Genomic DNA, 7,784 nt, shown 5'->3' on the forward strand with positions numbered 1-7,784 from the left:
GCAGGAGGGAGGGGGGTAAGAGATCAACCGAAGGACTTGTATGCATGCATATGAGCATAACCAATGGACATAAGACACTGGGGGGTAGGGGAAGCCGGGGTATTGTCAAGGGCGGGGGAAAAAAAAGGACACATATGTAATACCCTTTGTAATGCTTTAAGCAATAAAAAAAATAAAAATTAAAAAAAAAATAAAAGTCCCTATCCTAGAACAGTTCGCTTTAAAAATGTTCATACGAGGATATTCATGAAGAAAAATTAATATGTTATCAAAAATTTTAATAGAAGGTATCCTATGTTTGGCACAACAGGATAACCATTAAGCACCCTTAGGATCTAGTGGCGGGATGGGGAGTCTGTCCCCTAGCCAATAAAGTGTGTGGTTCACCACAGGACTGCTCTCCTGCCCCTGCCTAATAGTCCTAGGAGAGAACATCACCAAGCTTCATAATAACTATCTTTTCTTATTGTGTACAAAATGCTTTCACCAGTATGATCCTGTCTGATTTTCATTCCCAACATGAAATGTACAAACATTTTTATATCTATTTCACAAATGGAAACTGAGGCTTGAAGAATAAAAGAGGTTGGCCCAAGAAAATGCAGTTACATTCCACTTCCCTTCCATGGAAATGGACTCATTTTCTCGGTCAATTTGACCTTATAGTGACTCAGTACCTGCAGATACTCTTCAAACCTTGATTTGTACTTACCTTCTTTTCATGTTCTCTCATCTGAAATCTAACTGCCTTGTGCCTGGCAGGAACCATGCCAATATATCCCAGTCCCTGCCTCAGTGACTCCAAGGCTCTTGAGTCCTCAACGTTGAATACCTGGGGCCTTTCTAGGTGCTTTCATCTGAACCCATGCTCCTTGAGCTACCTCAATACCTTGCTAGTCACCCTACAACACCCACTATCTGTACCTTTCTCTGCTCTGACATAGTGATCCACCTGTTTCCTTTAACCTCAGCCCCACAACATGATCACAGAAGTCTCAGGACACTTATGAAAAGGGGCAGGATTATTTGTAGACAGGCCCCCAAGGTTATGGAACCCCCGAAGTGTGGACCCCATTCTTCTCCAAACCCTAACTTTTTCCACTCCATAGTCCCTTTCCCACATACTACCACCTACCCCCCTCCACCACTTGAGTCTTTGGAGCAAGAGTCTGATCAGCTCAAAATTAGTTATGATCTGCCTGAAATATATGTTGATTATTTGACCACCAGTGGTCCCTTCTACAGCCAAATGCTTATCTTACAAAAAGTGATTTACCTTCTTTTCATGTTCTCTCATCTGAAATCTAACCGCCTTGTGCCTGGCAGGAACGATGCCAATATATCCCAGTCCCTGCCTCAGTGACTCCAAGGCTCTTGAGTCCTCAACGTTGAATACCTGGGGCCTTTCTAGGTGCTTTCATCTGCACCCATGCTCCTTGAGCTACCTCAATACCTTTCCGGTCACCCTACAACACCCACTATCTGTACCTTTCTCTGCTCTGACATAGTGATCCACCTGTTTCCTTTAACCTCAGCCCCACAACATGATCACAGAAGTCTCAGGACACTTATGAAAAGGGGCAGGATTATTTGTAGACAGGCCCCCAAGGTTATGGAACCCCCGAAGTGTGGACCCCATTCTTCTCCAAACCCTAACTTTTTCAACTCCATAGTCCCTTTCCCACATACTACCACCTACCCCCCTCCACCACTTGAGTCTTTGGAGCAAGAGTCTGATCAGCTCAAAATTAGTTATGATCTGCCTGAAATATATGTTGATTATTTGACCACCAGTGGCCCCTTCTACAGCCAAATGCTTATCTTATGACATAACCAATATTCTGCAGTAAGAGACAAGCCAGAAGATTCCTGAATCCTCTTCCATTTACAACCAGTTTAAATTCATTTACTACTGTGAAAGCCACAAAAGGGAAAGAAAACAGGCTACAAATGAGACTTGCCTAGAATTAATGTTTGCAGATTTGATGCTATTTTTGTCACAGAATTAGCATATATTCTGCCTGGTCCAAATAGCTTTCTCTTTCTCCTCTCTGTCCCCTTCCAGAACTCCCAGCATTGGTTAGAATGTAGGGCAGAATTTCCCACAACACACAGATATCACCCATCTGTCTCTAATTTCACAAAATGACAAACTGGAATGGCCCTGAGAGCCAAAAATTCTATTTAAATCTTTTCTCTAATATGCTAGTTAGGCCAATGGATTTTCTTTTTCCGTCAGTATAAATCAGGCATTTAAAGCAGACTTAAGAAAGGAGAGAGCAGACTCCAAGTATCTCATTGCTATGCTGCTGATGAGAACTTGCATGAAGCTAGACCACTCGGACCCAGTCCACTTGCAATCAGGCCAGGAAGGAGTTTAGCATTGTGGAACCTACTGCATTTCCTCTGCAAAGTAGAAATGGAAAGATCCCATCTAAAACCTAGCTCACCCTCTACACTGGAGCAGGGTGTGTTGAACGTGTCACCCACTGCTGAGTCTAATTCTGCAATGACCTTGTGTCTCAGTACATGGACTTAGTGGTGAGAACCAGCATCTCTGACATGAGATGATTTCTGGATTCTCTTGTTTAGAATTCTCTAAAACACAGTGGTGTGCTTTTGTGCATAGATAACTCCAAAACATCAGCAATGAGGACCAGATAGCATTTTCAAATGCTTTGCCTCTGATTGGATTATTCCTTTGAGAGAATGACTTCTGACAAAAGATACTGAATAAAACCAAGGGAACGGTACACAGAATTAGTCATTCCCTTAAGAAGCATGATGTCCCAAAATGGAGCAGTCCAGAAGGTATTTAATTTGAATTAAGAAATCCTGAGCTCTAATCCTATGTTCCTTTGAGGTGGGTTGAGACTTAGCTTCATCAACATATAAAAAATGAGATGGCTCAGCAGAGCATTCCTTAGAGAAAGTGGCATTACAAGTATGTAAAAAACACAATTTATGACAGTTGATAAAGAGAGAACCCAATTAAAAGTGACAGAAAATTACACTTGACTTTGGGTGGCCAACTGTTGAAGTTTGGGCTGCCCCAAAGGCACAGCTGAGATGAGGACTTAGGTGCAGGTGTCTTACTTGGCATATGATCCCTGGAAGCAGGAGAGAGGGATGGGCGGGAAAAAGGAAGGGAAGCCAAAGCAAGGGCTCATTAGTAAGGTCACTACTGTGAGCAATTTGAGCTTCATTCCACTGGGATTCCTGAGAAGGGTACAGAATGCCTCCCAGAATGGGCCACCTGGGAGATGGCAGAGCACTTATTCACCAGTTTCAGTCCCCATTGGCTGAGGTTTAGCCCCAAAGGCACCAATTCTATCCTGCTCCTGCTGCAGCTAGAGAAGGACCTGGGCTGAATGAGGAGAAACCCAAGTTGAGAGCTCGAAATATCCCAGCAATAAATGTGCACGCTGCCTATGAAGCAGCCACCACAGCTGGAAGTCTGAGGAGCTTTGCTATGGGTGCCAGAGTGCTTCCTACACTAACCCAAGGCTCTCACAATGTTCTCTTGTTTATTCGATATGCAGAGGTGTTAAACAATACCTCTCCTTATTATAAGTTATAATGCTTGGGATGAACTTCTTGAAGAATCGTGTCCCTTCACTTCCAGGCCTTTGTACATGCTACTCCTGATGTTTAGAATACTCTGTCTGTCCTCTCTTCCCCACCTCTACTTTGCTATCTAGACTCAACTTAAAAAGTACGTGCTCCAAGAAGCTTTCTCTGAACCCTAGGGGAGGTTGGTTGATCAAGTTATGTGTACCCAAGGAACACTGTGTGATTTGTTTGTGCTATTTATCAAATTTTATATTATTTTTAATATGTTTTATTGATTTCAGAGAGGAAGGAAGAGGGAGAGAGAGATAGAAACATCAATGATGAGAGAGAATCATTGATGGGCAGCCTCCTGAACATCCCCCACTGGAGATCAAGCCCACAACCTGGGCATGTGCCCTGGACCAGAATTGAACCTGGGATCCTTCAGTCCGCAGGCCTATGCTCTATCCACCGAACCAAACTGGCTAGGGCTATATTATTTTTTTAATCTGTTCTTCTAGTCACACACACACACACACACACACACACACACACACACACACACACACACACCATTCAATCTATCAGTACTGTGAGGTCAAGAAACTTGCTATTTTGTTAACAGATTATATTCCTAAAAACTAGCAGAGGGCTTGCCACAAAAGTTCATGAATAAATTTTTGTTAAATGGACTAATAGGCAACGTAATGAATAAATAAATCAATGAGGGAAACAAAACATCTGTCATCTCTCAAAATGCCTGAAAGCCTACTTTTCTCAGGATGTCCTAGTCCCTTCTCCCTGCTGTGTTGCCTTCAGAGTGATTATTCCAGAGCTTTCTATCCAGGATCTCTGATCTGGTTCTTTCTTGGAATAAAAAAGTGCAAGTCGATTGCTACAGGGGTATCCTCCAGGTTTTGTCCTCTCCATCTCTGCACTATTCCCAGTGGGCTGTGTCCCAAGGGTCATTTTGTTTGTTTTGTAGAGAGCACCCGCAGGGGTTGACAGCATTGTTAGTTTAATCCTGACCTTTCCATTTCCTCCCTTGGCTTCTGATAATTCTGTCTTGCTCCTATAGGCACAGATGATCTCCATTGCTGTCAAATTGTCCTGTCCTCCATGCATCTCATTCCTCTTAACCTCGTCACTCTCAAAGGATGACAATGCTGGCCAAAGGAGGCAGAGACAAGAGGCCAATGGGAACCCTCCATCAACAAGCTGCATTCTTCCCACCCCAAGGAGCCAAGAAAAATGTCCTCAGGATTAGGGCCCCTCCAACTCAACTCCCAGAAGACCTAATAACAGCAAAAAGAGGAGAGAACATACCAGAAGTCAGAAAGTCTCTGCATAAGTTCAGGGAGGAATAGCAGTACAGTACCAGGAGACCAAAGCAAATGACAGGCCACTATACCCCAATAAATGGGCAGAATTCTCCAATGGGGGACCCTAGGGAAGGCTCCGGAAGATGCCAAATCTGCACAGGGAAGTAGACCTGAGTTCAGGTACACAACTGACTCCTGGGAAGAGTAACATAAGTACAAACCCTGGTGTGACAAACATGTGGCAAGGAGCTGGTTGCTGCTGAGAGTTCTTCGCTCACACCATGCCACTTCTCCTCTCCTCTGTTCCTGCCATCTTTTCTGCCTGGAAATCTCCTCCCTACTCTCTACCCTGCTCCTCTCACCTTGTTACCTGGGTCTCTCTTTCAGGCAGCCTTCCCTGAACCTCACAGACTGCTTCCTGTCACTGCACTCACCACATAGCTTGCCTCTCTTTTACCCTGCTGGTACCCCAAGGAAGGAGCCTCTTATTTGCCTTTATATTTCCAAGGCCTAAACCGGTGCCTTGCCTAGAGTAGGCCCCTCAATAAAAACAAAATAAATAAGTTAAATGAATGAATGCAGTTATGAGAAGTGCTTGGGACAAGATCTTCAAGAGAGGCAGAAGCTATGTATCAGAACAGGCACAAGACCAGAGGTAGGCCATCAATTGATATACAAACCTGAATCCCAAAGTCCTGGGCAATTGCTCCTTATACTAGTAACCCTGCTATCAGAAGTCAAAGATGTCTACGATTTTGAGATAAAACCAAGTATATAGATGAAAGTTCCACAGCCTCAACTCTGATAGCAAAGACACAAACCAGGCAGACTGGCAGTACTTGCAATGGTCTAATTCTTTCATTCCCCTGGCTTGGCAAATATTGGGGAAAATTTGGAAGTGAAGTTGGGTGAGAGTAGAGTGACATGGCCTTTGCCAGTGGGAGTAGAATCCATACAAATATCATTGACCTGAGAAAATCACTCCAACCTAGTTTTTTTTCTTCTTCTTCTTCACTCAATATGCTCTAGCCCAGTGGTTGGCAAACTGCAGCCCCTTGAGTGTGGCTCTTCCACAAAATACCACGTGCGGGCGCACACATACAGTGCGATTGAAACTTCGTGGCCACACTCAAGGGGCCAAAGAGCCGCATGTGGCTCACGAGCTACAGTTTGCCGACCACTGCTCTAGCCCCCTCAGCTTTCTCTCACTGTTGACTACACCAAGTTCTTTCCTACCTCAGAGCCGTTGGACATGCTATTTTCTCTGCCCTGAATATCCTTCTACCCAGACTTTGAAAGATAAACTCTTTCTCCTCTGTAGATTTTAGCTTAGATGTTAATTTTCAGTGAAGCCTTTCTTGGCCATCTTATTACAAGTAGGTAACCCCATCACAGCCTGTTTCAGTTTTTGTCCAAGCCTATAACAAGGAACCATAAACGGGTGGCATGTACACAACAGAAATTTAGTTCTGGAGACTGGCAAGTTCAAGGTCAAGGCTCTGGCAGATTTAGTGTCTGATGAAGGTGTACTTCTGATTTACAGATAGTTGTCTTCTTTTTAAAAAATATATTTTTATTGATTTCAGAGAGGAAGGAAGAGGGAGAGAGAGATAGAAACATCAATATGAGTGAGAATCATGGGTTTACTGCCTCCTTGCACACCCCACACTGGGGATCGAGACCGCAACCTGAGCATGTGCCCTGACCGGGAATCATAGATGGATCGATGCTCAATCACTGAGCCATGCCGGCCTGGCTAGATAGTTGTCTTCTTGACATGCCCTCACATGGTAGAAGTGGAGAGGAAGCTTGCTGGGGTCTCTTTTATGAGGGAGCTAATCCTATTCATGAGGGTTTCACCCCCATGACCTAATCACCTCCCAAAGGCCCCACCTCCAAATGCCATCACATTGGGAATTAAGTTTCAACATATGAATCTGTGGGTAACACATTCAGTCTACAGCACATCCAATAATCTCAACCTCTTCTTTTTGCTTTTCTCATAATATGTATACAACTTGCAATTACTTTATTTATCTATTTACTAGTGGTGTTGGGGGAGAGGGATGATCTCTCATTCTGGGATATTATTTCATAAGAACAGGGACCTCACCTATCTAGCTTGTTCACTGTTTTATCTTTAGCACCTAACATGTAACCTGGCACCTAGAAAGAGGCAATTGTTGTTGGCTCCATTGTTGTTGAGTTCTCTGTTATTGTCAAAAGAATTTCAAATTATGAGCTCAGGCATGAGTCTCTTCATTTTTCCACATATTTTGTGTATTTCATATCAGAAAGCATTTATTAATGCTTGCAGAACCATGCCAGCATTCAGTAATGTATAATAAAGGATGCTATGTAGGTCTAAGCTAGCCCTGTGAATAAATCCCTCCTAATAAAAGAAATTGAGATTTCATGATTAAGGGGTTTAGAAATAATCAAGAGGAAGCTAAAAATAAAACTAGCAGAGGAAGAGTGGACCAAAGAATAGCTACTGGCATGCCTTCCAAAATGATGTCCCAGATTATGATTTCATGAGAAAAAAAATAAAATAACTGCTTGCCAAACTATATAAAAAGGATGAGTTCTGGGAGAACTTAGAAACTAATCATCGTTAGGCCTATAGAATTTAGCTACTCTCCACAACCTAAAACTTTCCAGGAACCCATTTTTCCTGGCCATTCTGTTCCATAGACTGACTTCCCAACATCCTGATGACATGGTAGGATCAATGGTCTGGTCTTTATTACCCAAACCAGGCCAGCAAAGTTTAAAAAAAAATTGTCCTAAGGAAACAAAATGAACGTTTCTGGTTTGCAAATACTCAGTGACATCTCTGCTCAGGCCCTAGGCAATTCCAACCTTAGCCTGTTCTTTTGTGTGTGTTTTTCATGTTTGTCTCATTACAGC

Source organism: Myotis brandtii, unplaced genomic scaffold (genome assembly GCF_000412655.1).
Source record: "Myotis brandtii unplaced genomic scaffold, ASM41265v1 scaffold1038, whole genome shotgun sequence".
NCBI lineage: Eukaryota > Metazoa > Chordata > Mammalia > Chiroptera > Vespertilionidae > Myotis > Myotis brandtii.